General features: G+C 36.7%; 1 long non-coding RNA gene across 3 annotated transcripts; it reads right to left on the bottom strand.

Annotated features, from left to right (window-relative positions):
• Positions 1-14,395: 14,395 nt before the first annotated feature.
• LOC132124884 (uncharacterized) lies at positions 14,396-16,791 on the bottom strand. 3 transcript variants are annotated; one of them, XR_009426805.1, is made up of 3 exons: positions 15,725-16,791; positions 15,037-15,443; positions 14,396-14,814 (listed from the first exon to the last, which is right to left on the bottom strand). It is a non-coding gene; the product is annotated as an uncharacterized LOC132124884 (long non-coding RNA). The 3 variants fall into 3 exon arrangements; XR_009426808.1 differs by having other exon boundaries at positions 15,729-16,791; XR_009426806.1 differs by having other exon boundaries at positions 15,735-16,791.
• Positions 16,792-17,069: the final 278 nt, after the last annotated feature.

Below are 17,069 nucleotides of genomic sequence, written 5' to 3'. Positions count from 1 at the left end.
AACTAGAGGTATTTCTTATTGCTTGGCGGGAAAGTAACCTATCCTACAGAAGTCAAGTCAAGTCACCTTTATTTATATAGCACCTTAAACAAAATACATTGCGTCAAAGCAACTGAACAACATTCATTAGGAAAACAGTGTGTCAATAATGCAAAATGACAGTTAAAGGCAGTTCATCATTGAATTCAGTGATGTCATCTCTGTTCAGTTTAAATAGTGTCTGTGCATTTATTTGCAATCAAGACAATGATATCGCTGTAGATGAAGTGACCCCAACTAAGCAAGCCAGAGGCGACGGCGGCAAGGAACCAAAACTCCATCGGTGACAGAATGGAGAAAAAAACCTTGGGAGAAACCAGGCTCAGTTGGGGGGACAGTTCTCCTCTGACCAGACGAAACCAGCAGTTCAATTCCAGGCTGCTGCAAAGTCAGATTGAGCAGAAGAATAATCTTTTTCATATCAAACATCGTATAGATTTTAAAATATTGCTTATTACTTATAAAGCACTGAATGGTTTAGCACCTCAGTATTTGAATGAGCTCCTTTTACATTATTTGTAACTTGGACTAATCTCTGGAATCACTTCTAATCCACCTTCTTGATCATGGTGTCTCCCCTGCCAGGTAAGTATTTTCAGTCTAAGATACTAGAAAGTACTAAAGTAGTATCCTCACAAATATATTCCTTCTTAGAGAGAAATTGTATCTGTGAGGATTTCCAGTCAGGATTTAGACCATATCGTAGTACTGAGACTGCTCTCCTTAGCATTTATCCAATTGGCGTTATGCATTTATGACCTCAAGGTTAGATTATTGTAATGCTTTTTTGGGTGGTTGTTCTGCATGCTTAGTAAACAAACTACAGCTAGTCCAAAATGCAGCAGCAAAAGTTCTTACTAGAACCAGGAAGTATGACCATATTAGCCCGGTCCTGTCAACACTGCACTGGAATAACCTACCTAACCTGCCTAGTTGCCTAGTAGACACTATTTAAACTGAACAGAGATGACATCACTGAATTCAATGATGAACTGCCTTTAACTGTCATTTTGCATATTGACACAGTTTTCCTAATGGATGTTGTTCAGTTGCTTTGACGCAATGTATTTTGTTTAAAGCGCTATATAAATAAAGGTGACTTGACTTGACTTAGAGTTACAAATGACCTGCTCTTATCAATTGATTATGGTTGTATTTCTCTATCTTAGTGCTGCATTTGACACTATTGACCACAACATTCTTTTGCGTAGACTAGAAAACTTTGTTGGCATTAATGGAAGTGCATTAGCATGATTTAAATCTTACTTATATGACCACCATCAAATTCGTATCAGTGAATGAAGAGGTATTATATCAATCACAAGTACAGTATGGAGTACCTCAAGGCCGTTACTCTTCGCGCTTTACATGTTACCCTTGGGAGATATCATCAGGAATCGATATCATCATGGCACTGGCAAAACTTACCAATTTGAAAAACGGAATGCATAATCAATATAAAAAACTGGATGACAAGTAATTTCTTACTGCTAAATTCTGAAAAAACGGAGATGTTAAATATATGACCTAAAAACTATGCACGTAATAACCTAAAACGCTGTCAAAGACTTGATGGCTACTATGTCAATTCTTCTTCATCAGTTAGGAACCTAGGCGTGCTATTTTGATAGCAATCTTTCCTTAGAAAGACACATTTCTAGCATTTGTAAAACTGCATTTTTCCATATCAAAAATATATCTAAATTACGGCCTATGCTCTCAATGTCAAATTCAGAAATGTTAATCCATGTGTTAATGACCTCAAAGTTAGATTTTTGTAATGCTTTATTGTTTGGTTGTTCTGCACGCTTAATAAACAAACCCCAGTTAATCTAAAATGCAGCAGCTAGAGTTCTTATTAGAAGCAGGAAGTATGACCATATTAGCCCAGTTCTGTCAACACTGCACTGGCTCCCTATAAAACATTGTATAGATTTTTAAATCTTGCTTATTACTTATAAAGCCCTGAATGATTTTGATAATGTTTTGATAATTTGATAATACCTAGAATATCAAAATCAACTGCGGGCGGCAGATCCTTTTCCTATTTGGCGCCTAAACTCTGGAATAACCTACAATAACATTGTTCAGGAGGCAGACACACTCTTGCAGTTTAAATCTAGATTAAAGACCTATCTCTTTAACCTGGCTTACACATAACACACTGATACGCTTTCTAATATCCAAATTCGTTAAAGGATTTTTAGGCTGCATTAATTAGGTAAACCGGAACCCTTCCCATAACGCCCAATGTACTAGCTACATTGTACGTATCCAGCCCAGATGGTGGATCAGCACCTAGAAAGGACCTCTACAGCCCTGAAAGACAGCAGAGACCAGGACAACTAGAGCTCCAGATACAGATCCCCTGTAAAGACCCTATTTTAACCATCTAAACGCAAAGTGTAAAGCGCATGGCGCAGGTGCACTCAGGGCGTGTCCAAATCCACTGTTGCAATTTTAATGACGGAAAAACGGTTGGTGCGCCTGGGCGCATGGTCTTAACGGGTTGTCCCTATTCTCTTAATGAGTAATGGGTGTTTTTTGGGCGTAAAACATGCAATAAACCAATCAGTCTCATCTTTCATTCCTTTTAAAAGCCAGTTGTGATTGTGACATGAAGGATTTCATCACATGTAATTCTGATACATGTGATGACTATACATTATGACATGTAGGCATATATATATATATATATATATATATATACATAATTAGCCTACAAATAATTCTTATGCATTGAAATCCTTTAATTTGTAATCCTTTTAATTTGCTGTGCGTCCCTGTTTTTAATAAGTAGCGTGTACACATGTTGCGGACCTGCCTATACTAACATGCTCTTTAAATAACAAAGAAAAAATATTGTGCAAGACTTTAGACCAGGTTTGAGTTGGTCTATGGTGCAGTTTTTTTTCAGCTCCTTAAAATAGCAATGCGCCAGCAATGCGCCTGAACACACCTCTTTTTTTTAGACCAGCATGCCCATGGGCGCACAAATGAGTTCAAATGCATTTGCTAATTAAATGAAGTGGCACTGGACAGGAAAATGCAAATGGCGCCGGACTGAAACTAACAAACACACTTGCGCCGCGCCTTGCGTCGCATTGCACCGAGTGTATTATAGGGCCGCTTGTCTCAGACGACCACCGGGACAAGACCACAGGAAACAGATGATTCTTCTACACAATCTGACTTTGCTGCAGCCTGGAATTGAGCTGCTGGTTTCATCTGGTCAGAGGAGAACTGACCCCCCGACTGAGCCTGGTTTCTCCCAAGGTTTTTTCTCCATTCTGTCACCGATGGAGGTTTGGTTACTTGCCGCTGTCGCCTCTGGCTTGCTTAGTTGGGGACACTTCATTTACAGCGATATCGTTGACTTGTTTGCAAATGATTGCACAGATACTATTTAAACTGAACTGAGATGATGACATCACTGAATTCAATAATCAATAATTTAACTGTTATTTTGCATTATTGACACACTGTTTTCCTAATTAATGTTGTTCAGTTGCTTTTACACAATTTTTTTGTTTAAATTGCTATATAAATAAAGGATGACATGACTTGACTTGACAGACCCATTGTAGGCTACTCTGCTGGTTCAAGAAACAGTCCTCCATAAAATGTGTCACACAGCGTCACACACTGCAGACTTGAGTGAGGAACAGCCAGCAGGCTAGAGTGAGGAACATCTGGCAGACCTCCGGATGGTGGACTCGACGAAGGAGTGGCTGGTGGTCCGCTTCGTCCACAGTGAAAGCCGATCAGAACCACAGCGCAAAGTTGATGTATTTACTCAGCGACCAGCATGGATCAGCTCTAGGCATGATGAAGTGGATATCGTCCTCTTTTGGAGGGCCAAAAAGTAATTTTGCTTTCACAACGAAACACACAACATATCCACAACATGGCGAAGGCAACAACAACACTACAGCAAGAATTAAAGTTACGCCTTCTTTTTTTGCGTGAACATTTGGGCAGTGTTATGCAAATACTCCCACACAGTGACTTGGGGGCGTTCAAACGAGGCATATTAGGAGGGCGTGGGCAAGTCTTAATTTTACAAAGAATATCTCTTTGGATTTGAAACTTTAGTCTTTGAAACTTTAACGATCTTTTTTATGCACCAAGAGTTTGTAACACTGAAAAGATAAAGGAAAAATTTTAATCACATCATATGACCCCTTTAATTATTCCAGATGCTGTAAAAAGGGGCTATAAATGATCCGCCACTTGCCGCATCCACAAACATAACATAGCCTACTAGCTGGGACTTTACATTTCTTTTTACTGAATCAATCAAATTAGAAAAAAATAAGAATTTTTTTTTTTGTGAAGACTCATCCGAATGGTGTATGCTCACATAAGATGTTTTGTTTTTAAAATAATATATATATATCAACATGTTTATTGAACTGAACTGAATCAACATTGAACTGATTTGAGCTGAACTGCATAACAATACTCTTGTCTTCTGTACAAATGTTTATCTTAATTGAACATTTCATAATTAATTAACTTTACACAGTTCTTAGCTGAACTGAATCAGAAATGCTTGTAATGTTATGTATGCAATATACAGGTGCATCTCAATAAATCAGAATGTCTTGGAAAAGTTCATTTACTTCAGTAATTCAACTCAAATTGTGAAACTTGTGTATTAAATAAGACACAGACTGAAGTAGTTTAAGTCTTTGGTTCTTTTAATTGTGATGATTTAGGCTCACATTTAACAAAAACCCACCAATTATCAAATCTCAATAAATTTGAATACTTCATAAGACCAATAATAAAAAATAAATAATAATAACAATAATAATTAAAGCTGCAAGCAGCATTTATCGGGGTTCAAGCACATTAAGGCCTCTGAGGTGGTCTCGGCCAACCTGGATGTATGGATGACAGTTAAACACATCCAAAATGGAGAACAGCCTAACAGACAGACACACACACTGAAAGTAAATGATTAGACTAATATATTAATACTCTATAAGCATATGCACACACACACACACACACACACACACACACAAATACAAAGACACACATATAGATGCACACACATTTTGTTGCAGATATAGGTATTTGAAATAAGTGATAGGTGACAATAAACTTATTGCAAGTCTTCTCTTTTTAAGAGTTTAGATGTCATTTTCAGGTTAAACTGTAATCATAATGTGGCAAAATTGTAAAAACTGATATATCTGTATGAACAAAATGGAAAACATTGACTCAATGAAATTTAAAATGTTATAACAGTTAATTTATTAATGTTTTGGCATGATTTCATGAAACCTTTGAACAGTACTGTTTAACTTAGCTGAATGAGCCCATTAGTGTTCTTCCGCTGCCATCTAGTGGTTATAAATTGCATTTACTCAAACAACACTGTGTTTTTAAACATAACTGTTAAAGTGTTATTTTTTTTGCCCAATTTCTCTTAAATTTCGCATGCTTGTTTAGAATGAAATTCTGCATTATTTTACACAGTTTTGATAATTTGTGGGCTTTCTGTTTGTATTAATAGGCCTTTGTGTACACTATGAAAAGAACATATTATAAAATTGCTGGTTTATAGTTGTCCAAATGCAATTGTTCAACATGTTTTTGATAATTATTGACCTTCAGAGTCTAGAGAATTGTACTTCAGTGGTTTTATTGATTTTTAGCTTAAAGCCTTGGACTAGTTTGCCAAAGTAACTTTTTAAAATTATCTTGAATAATTAATTAACAGTTTTATTAACAACATTGGTCCCAGAGGCAAAGTTGTTCAGAATGAGGAGATCTATCATATGATATGAAGATCTAGTGTTTGTGTGAATATTTGAGCATTTTCAAACAATTTACCATATAAATTGTGTTTTTGAGACCTTTTCTACTGTTATAGCGCCACCTATGGTCCGATCTCCATGAAACTTTGCGTGCTTGTTCAGAGTAACCTGTCGCATGTTTTCACCAAGTTTTGTAAAGTTTTCAGTTTTCATCTAGGTTTTATAGGCTTTTGGGTATTTTGGCCACACCCCTTTTCTAAATTACCCTGTCAAAGGTAACCAAAGGAAAAATTTTAATTTTTTTCTTGATAATTATTGATCTGGAGAGTCCAGAGAATATTACTGCAGTGGTTTGATTCCAATCGGGCAAAAAACCTAGGACTAGTTCGCAAAAGTAGGTTTTTATCATATTCTTGAATAATTAATGAACGATTTGATTGACATCTTCGCTCCCTGAGGCAAAGTTGTTCACAAAGAGGAGATCTATCATATGATATTAAGATCTAGTGTTTGTGTGAATGTATGAACATGTTCTACAAATTGTGATCATTTTCTATTGAAAACTTGTGTTTTTGAGGCTTTTTCAACCGTTATAGCGCACCTATGGACCGATCTACATAAAACTTTGCATACTTGTTAAGAGTCAGCAGTCACATGTTTATTCCAAGTTCCAGAATATTTTGACTTTTTGTTTTGGTTTTACAGGCTTTGGGGTATGTTTGGCCACACCCCTTTTCTAAATTACCCCTTTAAAGCTAACCAAAGTAAAAAATTCAATATTTTTTTGTTAATTATTGATCTAGAGAGTCCACAGAATATTACTGCAGTGGTTTGGTTCCGATCGGGCAAAAAAACCTAGGACTAATTCGCAAAAGTAGCTTTTTAACATATTTGTAATTAACAATTGAACGGTTTGATTGACAGCAATGGTTCTTGAGGCAAACTTGTGCATGATGAGGAGATCTATCAAATGATATGCATATTGTGTTGATATGTGAAACACCCCGTGATTACAGAGCCATAAAACTTGTTAATAAGTGACGTGACATTCAGCCAAGTATGGTGACCCATACTCAGAATTTGTGCTCTGCATTTAACCCATCCGAAATGCACACACACAGAGCAGTGAACACACACACACTGTGAGCACACACCCAGAGCAGTGGGCAGCCATTTATGCTGCGGCGCCCGGGGAGCAGTTGGGGGTTCGATGCCTTGCTCAAGGGCACCTAAGTCGTGGTATTGAGGGAGGAGAGAGAACTGTACATGCACTCCCCCCACCCACAATTCCTGCCAGCCCGGGACTCGAACTCACAACCTTTCGATTGGGAGTCCGACTCTCTAACCATTAGGCCACGACTTCCCTTTAGCGCCAACTAGTGGCCAATTTCTTTCAAAATTCTTACAGACCTTAAGGTTCATGAGTCGAACGTACCCAGCGAGTTTCGTTCGATCAACTTCCGTTAACCCTTTCAAATAGGTGCTTAAAATTTTTTGGCCAATGGCGGCCATGTTTTTTGAGATATGCAAATGTCCTCATAGGTACTTGTTCCCCTTCAGAACCAAGACACTGCATACCAATTTTCAAGTCTACTTTTCAAGTAGAAGAAGAAGAAGAGGCATGGAAATGGAAAAAACTGCACAAAAATCATACAGGAAATTCAAAATAACTTACTTCCTGTTGGGTTTCGGATTTTGTACCAAGAGACTTTTTTGTAGGTAATGGTGTGTTACATGTGTGTACCGATTTTCATGAATGTTGAAACCTCGGTGCTCGGGCCCTAATAATAATAATAATTAAAGCTGCAAGCAGCGATGAAAGGGCCCTCACACTCGGGCTAAACACCACCCGGTGCCCATAGGAGGAGCAGTTAACGTTGGGCCATATGCATATAAAATAGTAAATATTTGTGCCACATTTCCTGCTGCCAACAGGTGGCGCTATGATTATAACTGAATATCGACATGTAAATGTCTTCAGGCCAGGACTCTTACCAAACATGCAAAGTTTCTGGCAGATCAGACAAGTCATGTTTAAGTTATTATAAAATAAGTAATTTCTTGTTGCCAGCAGGTGGCGCTATATTTATAAATGAATATTGGCCTTTAGTTGTGTTCAGGCCAGTACTTTTTTAAAACATGTGATGTTTGGGTCAGATTGGGAATTGTATGCATGAGTTACAAACACTTCCTGTTTTATAGTATTATTAGCATCATTTTGCACATACTACGTGTTGCTAGAATGTTTGAAAATATTTATAGCATGATTAGCACACAATGGCATATTTTACTGTGTTGCAAATAGTGCATAAAAGTGTTAAAACTGAAACTTCCTGTTGCCAGCAGGTGGCGCTATGAATATAACCGAATATGGGCATGTTGATTTATGTAGGACAGGACCCTTGTCAAACGTGTGAAGTTTGGGGCAGATCGGACATTGCTTGCCTGAGTCACAGCATCTTCCTTTTTCACTGCATTAGTAGCTTGCTTTAGCACTTAGCTACGTGTTGCTAACATGTTTTAGTATGCTTCTAGAAGGTTGCCAGCCTATTTACACTTCTTGATGCTTTTTATTATTTTGCAAGGGGTCCATAACAGTTTTAAAAATGCCACTTCCTGTTGCCAACAGGTGGCACTATCATCAAATACGGGCATGTTGATGTGTTCAGGACAGGACTCTTATCAAACTTGTTCAATTTAACACTTAGCTAAGTGATGCTAGCATGTTTTAGTATGCTTCTAGAATGTTGCCAGCCTATTAAATACTTATTGTTGCTTTTTATTATTTTGTAAGGAGTCCATAACAGTATTAGACATGCCATTTCTTATTGCCATTAGGTGGCGCTATGACTAGAATCGAATACGGGCATATTTATGTGTTCAGGGCAGGACTCTCATCAAACTTGTTGAATTTGGGGCAGATTGGACACTGTATGCCTGAATTACAGTAACTTCCTGATTCACTGCAGTAATATGATGCTTTAGCATTTAGCCAAGTGTTGCTAACATGTTTAAGTATGTTTCTAGCATGCTACCAGTGTATTTATTACTTGCTGGCACTTTTTAATATGTTGCTAGGACTCCATAACATTGTTACACATGCTAGGAGTCCATAAGAGTGTTACACATGACACTTCATGTTGCCGGTAGATGGCGCTATGACTATAACGGAGTACGGGCATGTTGATGTGTTCAGTACAGGACTCTTGTCAAATGTCTGAAGTTTGCGGCAGATCGGACGTTGCTAGCCTGAGTTACAGCAACTTCCTAATTCAATGCATTAGTTGCATTGAACTAATTTGACACTTAGCTAAATGTTGATAGCATGTTTTATTATGTTTCTAGAATTTTGTCAGCCTATTTAACTCTTTTTGACATATTTTAATTTTAATTTATAACTGAATTTGGTCATGGGTGTTTGTTTCACACGTGTGAAGTTTGGGGAAGATCGGACATTGCTTGCCTTAGTTACAGTAACTTCCTTTTTCACTGACTTAGTAGAATGCTTTAACACTTAGCTAAGTGTTGCTAGCATGTTTTATTATGTTTCTAGCATGTTGCCAGCCTATTTAACACTTTTTGACACTTTTTAATTTGTTCCTAGGAGTCCATAACAGTGTTAACCTTGTCACTTCCTGTTACCAGCAGGTGGCGCTATGACTATAACTGAATTTGGTCATGGGTGTTTGTTCAGGACAGAACACCTATCACACGTGTGGAGTTTGGGGTAGATCGGACATTGCTTGCCTTAGCTACAGCAACTTCCTTTTTCACTACATTAGTAGCGTGCTTTAGCACTTAGCTAAGTGTTGCTAGCATGTATTAGTATGTATCTAGTATGTTGCCAGCCTATTTAACACTTGTTGATGCTTTTTAATATGTTCCTAGGAGTCCATAACAGTGTTAACCTTGTCACTTCCTGTTACCAGCAGGTGGCGCTATGACTATAACTGAATTTGGTCATGGATGTTTGTTCAGGACAGAACACCTATCACATGTGTGAAGTTTGGGGAAGATCGGACATTGCATGCCTGAGTTACAGCAACTTCCTGTTTCACGGCGAAACATCAAACTTTGTCAGGCCGCCAGGGACACACCCCTTGACGAAAACTCAAAACCTTCGCAATTTAACATCACAAAGTTCTTATGATGACCCTCACTACATTTTAAGATAATCCGATTAAAACTGTAGGAGGAGTTCGTCAAAGTACGAGGCATGGAAATGGAAAAAACTGCACAAAAATCATACAGGAAATTCAAAATTACTTACTTCCTGTTGGGTTTTGGATTTTGTACCAAGAGACTTTTTTGTAGGTAATGGTGTGATACATGTGTGTACCGATTTTCATGAATGTACGTGAAACACAGCTTGAGGCGCACTCCGTTGAAATTTAACAGGTGGCGCTATCGAGCCATTTTGCCACACCCACTTCTGAAACCTATATCAGATGTAAATTTTCACCAGTCCTGATGCGTGTGCAAAGGTTCGTGAGTTTTGGAGCATGTTTAGGCCCTCAAAAATGCGCTTCATTACGGAGAAGAAGAAGAAGAATTAAAGCTGCAAGCAGCCATGAACGCGCCCTCGCACCCGGGTTCACTGCCAGCGAGCGGCTTTAGTAAATTGGCGAACGGCGAGAAATATGCATTTAAAGTCGTAAATATAAGTGGAATATGTCAAAATCATTTATATGTGCCAGTCTTCCTGTTGCCAGCAGGTGGCGCTATCATTATAATGGAATATTGGCCTTCAGATGTGTTCAGGCCAGGACTCTTATTGAACATTTGGAGTTTGGGGAAGATCGAACATTTTATCCCTGAGTTACAACCACTTCTCTTCCTGTGGCGAGACATCAAATTTTGTCATGGTGCCATGGACACGCCCTTTAACAAAAACTCAAGATCTCCATAATTTAACATTGCACAGGCCTTTAGATTAGATTGACCACAAAAAATACATTGATGTCAAAAAATTTCTAGGAGTAGTTTGTCGCAACGTAAAATATGCCACTTCCTGTTGCCAGCAGGTGGTGCTATGACTATAACTGAATCTGGGCATGTAGATCTGTTAAGGGCAGAAGTCTTATCTAACATGCGAAGTTTGGGGCAGATTGGACATTGTATGCCTGAGTTACAGCAACTTCCTTTTTCATGGCGAAACATCAAAATTTGTCAGGCCGCCATGGACACACCCTTTAACGAAACCTCCAGATTTTCGCAATTTAAGATCGCAAAGGGATTGATTACACTGACCAAGTTTGGTGTTGTTCTGAATACATCTCTAGGAGGAGTTCGTTACAGGTGCTGTAGAGACTCTTTTTATATACATATTAATTAAAGCTTAGTTAAAAATATTTTAATACATTATTTACTAATACATTTTTTATTTACAGTTTAATTTTAAGATTAGTTTATATACTGTGAAATAACATGAACATTCAGATTTTTAATGATAGGATAAACTAACATAAAAAAAGATTAATAAATGATCTAAAAAATAGATTGTTCATTGTTAGTTCATGTTAGTTAATGCATTAAATAATGTAAACCTAAGAGAGCTTATTATAAATTGTTGCCAAACACTTTTCATGATCTATAACCATTTGTAAAAATACTTTTAACGATCTATAAACATTTCTGAAATTATTATATAATTTAATTTATAATTAAATTATAAAACTATATTACCAGTAAAATTAATTAGCTTTTTAAAATACATATTATTTTTCTTTGAAAGATTTTTCATAAATGATTTAAATGCTCTATACACGTTTCTAAAACAATTATTTAAAAGTAATCCTATAGCTCCATCTGGTGGTGGCCATGATTGGTATTACACACTGCACGTTTGGTGTAACTCTCTGAACCAGTCTGAATGAAGTGTTCCTAAATGGAGCCCGAGAACAGGACAGACTGTGCATATGCCTATGCAAGGCCAGGTTCACAAGCTCTATCTGTAATGCGTATTTTTTTCAGATCCCATGTTAATGGATCAGAGCATTCACACTGCACACGGTAAAAGATGTGAACAGAAACGGTTTGAAGTAGAAAGGTGTGAAAATAATGAATATCTAGCGCATGAGCATAGAAAGAGTTGTGAGTGCACAGGACACAGTTTGAGCAGAGGAAACGGGTTTTAAGTGTGCGCACGCTCTCCGAGCGAAAGCAGCATGTATCAGAGCTCGCGTGTCTGGTTTTGTGACAAAGCGAAAGGAAATGTGCATGCAAGCGGAGAGATTCATGCTCGCGCATTATTTTAATATGTTTTTGCGTTACAATAACGCGCTTTAGCTGCTGCGTCTGCACCACATACACATACTGTATACACTCTGCAAACAGTGAACCTCTATAATGTATAACAAATCTATTTCAACACCTGAAGCATCGGTACAATGAGCTCTATGAACAATGGATGACAAGAAGACATGCCTAATAATTCAGCACTCTTGAATGAGTTTTTCACTTCCAGCCTTCGAGGACAATTATATATATCACTCATAAATCATGAAATACCAAATCTATAGTATTTATTAAGATTGATGTGATTTGAAATTGGTAAAATGTGCTTGGAAAAAAAATGTCATCAGAATATCAACATGGCTTATTATTATGCACTCTGTGAAAAAGCATTTTTAATTGATCTATATGATTTTATTGATCTATAAGCATTTGTAAAATATTTTGCCTGCATTACAGCTTACTCTTTATCTGTGAGCTGAACAGTTTTACTGTTACATCAGCAAGATTGTGTAAATTCAAATAAATGTCATGTCACAGAATGTCTGTCATAGGTCAGTATCAAATAAGTTTAAAATTATTATCAGAATAAAAAATATATACAAGTCAACGTGTATGTATTTTTAAAATCTTTTTTTATTTCGCAATTAACATAATTCTTAACCTAATTATATAAAAGCATGTTGTCTGAGCCCTACAAATTGTACTAGGTTTTTATTTTTCCTCCCTAAAACTGACAGAAAATGATAAGGCCTAAGAGATTTCTTAAGCTGTAATGATGAAAAAAATCAACAACACACAATTACTGTTTTTTTTCTGGTGATTAAAGAGATGTTAACTCTCTCTCTCTCTCTCTCTCTCTGTCAGGCAGGCCCTCAAGCACCCTCCCCCTCCCCCTCCCTTCCCTCACAGAGAGAGAATGCCTCAGAGTGAAATCAGATGTCTGACAGTTTTTTAATTTTCTTTTAATCATACAGTGTTGTAAAGTCGTGAAACTGCATATTTCCTCAGAATCACATTTTCTCTAAATTAAAAATGGTTTTGAAATGTCTGGAAGCTGCAATTTAAAAATACAAGACAATTAATGTTTCCCTTTTTAATGATATTTCAAAAAATCACCACGGCAAAACCGTTCAAGCTATCCAAAATCCATTCGCAATTTAAGTTCCTCAATGTTTTTGCATCATGTAGACAAAGTTTGGTGTTTATAGTGTACTTCCCCTGTGAGGAGTATGCATTAATTCACGCCTGAATTTTCCCAAAAAATACATATTCAAATCAAAATAGCTGACTTCCTGTTGGTCGTAGCTTATGACTGTGAATTAGAAAGATGTCCGCCTTGATAAGAACAATTTATGTACCAAGTTTGGTGTCTGTAGCTAAAAATAACCCCCGCACTTTTGACAAAAGGTGGCGCTATAGAGTGCCTCCTTCATGCCCTTTTATGAGGTTTTGCCATTGGCTATATATTATTAGTACTGATATGTGTTTTGAGTTTCATGTAATTCTGAAAATGTTATCTGCCTCAAACTCACCAGAAAAGAATATTCAAGTTTAACGCGTTGCCATGGCAACACTGTATTAGATATCATTATCCCCACAACAGATTTACATCGCCGTGTTTTGTCATTATTCTGATGAAGTTTGAAGCAAATTGGTTAAAAATAGGATGCTGAATTCAAAACATTTTGAAAAAGACACACTTCCTGCTGCCAGTTGGTGGCGCTATAACTTTGACTCCTAATAGTTACATATATACGAGCAGCATCATACAGTGAATGATCCGATGAAGTTTGATGAAAGTCAGGAAATGTATGTGGATGTTATTAGACATTTCCTGTTTCTCATTTTTTTCCATAATTTCAACGCCTCGCCACGGGCAAACCGTTCGAGATATCAAAAATCCCCTGGCAATTTTGCATCCCCTATGTCTTGAGATCATGTTCACCGAGTTTCGAAGCAAATGGTTGAAAGTCCTCAGAGGAGTATTTCAAATTCCAGAGCATGCTTTTTTTAAACAGCCCTGAATAGCTGACTTCCTGTTGGGCGGAGCCTATGACATAGAGCGCAAAAGTTGTTCGGCCCAATGAGATCTATAAGTGTACTGAGTTTCATTTAAATCCATGCAAGTATTTGTGAGCTATGGTTCAAGATTTCTGACTGTGTTCCAGGGGGCCCTGTAGAGTCCCTGTGCCACGTCCGGGTCCCAGCCTCTGCGGCGTCCTGATGGCCGCGGGCTCCAATGTGTGTGCCAATTTCCAAGAGTTTTTGAGTATGTTAAGGCCCCCAAAAACCCCCGAAGGTTCATAAAAAATAAAAATAATAATAACAAGCAGCGATGGCGGGCTCAAGCCATCAGTGCGAACGCCACCCCGGTGGCATCAGGTAAACTGTGCCCAGCGGGCACATGCATTAACAATATCCCTCTGGCAGTAAGGTTTTAAAGGATACGGCAGTTAAAGGGTTAATCCGAATCATCTAGACTTTAAAATCACATTCACATAACAATATATATAACTTTAGTAACACTTTACAATAAGATTTCATTTATAAACATTAACTATGTTAACATGAACAATATTTATATAGCATTTATTCATGTCAGTTAATATTCCTAACTTAAGCATTAAAACATTGTTTTATTATGATTTTTTTTCCCAAGCACATTTTACCAATTCCAAACCATATCAGTCTTAATAACTACCATTATTTTTTATTTAATCATTTATGAGTGATATACAATAGTCCAGGAAAGCTGGAAGAGAAAAAACTCCTTATATTCATGTGTGCAGAATTTCTAGGCATATTTTTTTTACAGATGAAATGCGCTAAAAAAGAGTTTTAACTCAAAGTGTAAAGTCGAAAATTATGAAATCCCCATGAGAAATATCAAACACAAATGCAATACAGAAATGGATAAGTTAAGACTTGACCATTGTACAAAAAATGCTGACTGGGTCATGAGGTCAGAAAAGAAAAAGAAAAAAAAAACAGGTTGAGAAGAACTGACAAAAAGAATTGCAAAAGAATTAGGAATTAATGTGAAGATAAATTTTTTGTCAATTCTGCAAGACAAACTTTTAAGGAAAGGAGATGGAATAAAAATGAGCTCCTAAATCTTAATCCCAGATCTGGAAGATATATTCCTCAAACCATCGGACAAGAGGAGGTGGTGCTGGTCCTTCACGAGTCACTCTAATCTGTTCATAAACCCTATATATAAAGTCTTAATATATAGTATTTCACAGTACTTCATGGTATTCTAATTAAATCATTTTTTGGAATCTTAAGTCTCTCAGAACCTGACACCGAGTAATTCTGGAGACTCCAGGAAAGTGTCAGTTCTGTAAAATGTTGGCGCTGGAGACTAAATGCTCCCTGATAGTTTCACACCTAATTCTTCACTTTAATTCTTAATTCTTTTCCAGTTAATGTGTTCTGTAAATTAATTAAATTAACTGGTTTAGGATTACAAATTAACTTGTACTAGTTTTTTTTTGTCCCTAAAACTGACAGAAAATGATGAGGCCTAAGATATTTCTTAAGCTGTAATGATGAAAACAACAACAACAACAACAACAACAACACAAAATTACAGATTTTTTTCCTGCTGGTGATTAAAGAGATGTTAACTCTGAGATGTTTCTCTCTGTCTCTCTCTCTCTCTGTCTCTCTCACACACACACACACACACACACACACACACACACACACACACACACACATTACCCACAGTGACAGAGGGGACAGAGTGACATCAGATGTATGATAGTTTTTTAATTTTCTATCATCCATATAGTGTTGTATAGTCATGAAACTATGCATATTTCCTCAGAATGACTTGTCTTCTATGTGTACATTTTTTTGAAGTGTTTAGAAGCTGCACTTTAAAAAAATTAAAGACATTTACTGGTTCCTTTTTTACTTTTATTTCAAAAAATCACCACGACAAAACCATTCAAGCTATCCAATATTCATTCGCACCTGTTCTGTAAGATAAATTCTTTAAACAGTGGTAAAAGAGGATGTGGTGCTGATCCTTCAAGAGTCACTCAAAACTTATCTGTCCATAAAGCCTATAAAGAACTATTCTTAATATACAGTATTTCACAATACTTCAGCATGTTATTCTAATTAAGTGAGGGTCATTTCATCAGTAAAATACATATTATTTTTCTTTGAAAGATTTCTATAAATGATTTAAATCATACTAGTTTCTACAATAATTATTTAAAAGTAATCCTATAGCTCCATCTGGTGGCCATTATTGGTACTAAGAATTGCAAGCTTGATTTATAAGTTATGATAGTTTTAATTTTATGATGGCTCCTGAACATGATAAAGCTATGAAACTTACTGTGCTTCCTTCAAATGATGACTTCGACGTATATAAAAAAATATGAAGAGTTAGAATGAAAAATTTTAAAGATATAGTAAAATAACTATTTTATTGTTTTATGTTAATTTAATAAATCGCTATGGCCACACCATTTAAGGTATCCTAAACCCATTCGCAATTTAACATCTTCAGTATATTGGCATCATGTTGAAAAAGTTTGGTGTGAACTACTTGTGTCTTCTTGGAGGAGTATGAATTCATTTCCAGGCTGATTTTATCATAAATCCACAATAAAATTTCTGAGTTCTGTATCAATCTGTGTTGTTGTTTGTTTATTTTTATTTTTTTATTTTTCATAGGAAGATAACGGACCCTTTACTCTCCTTTTTAATAAATGTGCTTATAAACCAAGAACTGTGGTGTCGTCTGCCAGTTCTCTGAAGAATCACAACTCAGTCAGGGATTTTTCTCTCAGAAGAAAATACTTTATTTCACTGAAAATAAAGCCGAGAGTCCTTGCAAGGAGATCTCCCGAATGTTATTTGGTATCACCCTTAAATACACTAAATGGGGCGGTTCCACATAGTCAAACTTTTCCTTATGATTACAATTTTAATACCTCCCTAGAGAGTAGAGGCCCCCTGCTTGATTTATTCTAAACAAAGGCCCTGTATGTATGTCTGACC

Source organism: Carassius carassius, chromosome 3 (genome assembly GCF_963082965.1).
Source record: "Carassius carassius chromosome 3, fCarCar2.1, whole genome shotgun sequence".
NCBI lineage: Eukaryota > Metazoa > Chordata > Actinopteri > Cypriniformes > Cyprinidae > Carassius > Carassius carassius.
Note: the sequence above shows the minus strand (reverse complement) of the source record. Positions and strands in the feature narration are given on the sequence as shown.